The sequence below is a fragment of the Cryptotermes secundus genome, unplaced genomic scaffold, assembly GCF_002891405.2.
Source record: "Cryptotermes secundus unplaced genomic scaffold, Csec_1.0 scaffold667, whole genome shotgun sequence".
Lineage (NCBI taxonomy): Eukaryota > Metazoa > Arthropoda > Insecta > Blattodea > Kalotermitidae > Cryptotermes > Cryptotermes secundus.
Genome location: NW_019721771.1, coordinates 56333 through 57822, shown reverse-complemented (window position 1 = coordinate 57822; position 1490 = coordinate 56333).

Below are 1490 nucleotides of genomic sequence, written 5' to 3'. Positions count from 1 at the left end.
TTTCAAATCCAAAAGTAAAGCAGGACCGCTTGTTTCTTTGTATAGTGCATGCTGCCAGAATCTTCGTGGGCGTTAATCATCGTCAATTAAGTGGTGCATCAGGATATACGACGCAAAGTAATTAACTCAGGCGATAAGGAGGAGACATGTCTTCATGACGAGCTCACCACGAGCACTATGGATCGTGTCGCTCGAAGCTGGTTACATGACGACTATGGACGTGTCGTCCATACGAAGACGTGGTTACAGTAACCGTTACGTTACATGCAACAGCTCGCTAGTGTGTACCCGCCTTTAGAAAGCGACGAAATAGGAACCCAGTACCTGGGGATATAACTGGACCACCCTGTCCCCCGGGAATATAAATACGAGGATCTTAACTTCCAGGCTGGGAGAGTCTCGAATCTGAGACAGTAAATTATGGTTATGAGTCACAAGGGTCTCGAAACCGAGAACTGGCGAGGACCAGTAGAAATTGTAAACGATAGACCCGTCCTCTAGTCAGAGTGGGCGCCCCCCATCAACAAATTCGCGGTTGTCCGACAGTAGCAAAAATCTGGTCTTGGGCCTCAGATGGGAGCTTGATACAAGACAGACTGGCCGACTAACCTCAGGTCGTAACATTGTGATTTAAGTTACTAGCCGCGTCAGTTGACAGCTGCAGTTGTGAGACGTGAGAAGCTGATAGCCAAGGCCGGAGACAGTTAAGGAACACAGAGGAAGTAGATCTGCCGCCGGTAGCGTGTGAAGTCAGGGAGACTGTCGCAGTTATTTGTAGTTACGGTCTGTAAGTGTTCAATAAATCCCATTACGAATCCTAACCCCGTCTCTAGTTATACTCAATCGCGTGACAATATTTTTTTTTTGTATACCGTACGTATTCTGTCACTTTATCAAATTCGTGAGTACAGCACAGCATAATATTAAGTTGCTGTTGGTTCTCGCCAGCACAGTAATTCTTGGTTTCAGGTTCCGTCAGAACCCATGACCATAATTTTGTCTTTTCAAGACCACTTTTGTGTTTTGAAGTGGGGTCTCCTCTTCGACGAGAGTAGGGGTTTGTCTTGGTTTCAGGTTCCGTCAAAACCCATGACCATAATTTTGTCTTTTCAAGACCACTTTTGAGTTTTGAAGTGGGGTCTCCTCTTCGACGAGAGGAGGAGTTTGTCTTCTGAGTAGGTGCCACATGTGTTGCACCGTAATTCAGCATCAGTTGTACCGGTACTCAAATCTGCTGTCCTCCGACTCCACCCTGACATTCCTGCTGCTGCAGGATCAGTCTGTCGTGCTGTTGGAACTCGTCAGCAGTACTGTGTTAACCATCAGAAAATTAACTCCGCCCTCTCCGAGCATTTTTCTAGATATGATGACGGTCTGTTTGCAAGCTAAGGAGACAATTATTGTTGCTATATACTGCACACTGAAACCAAGAAATAGAACTACCTAAAAGACGGTTTATCTTGTCAAACACAGAACAGATCTCAGTATCA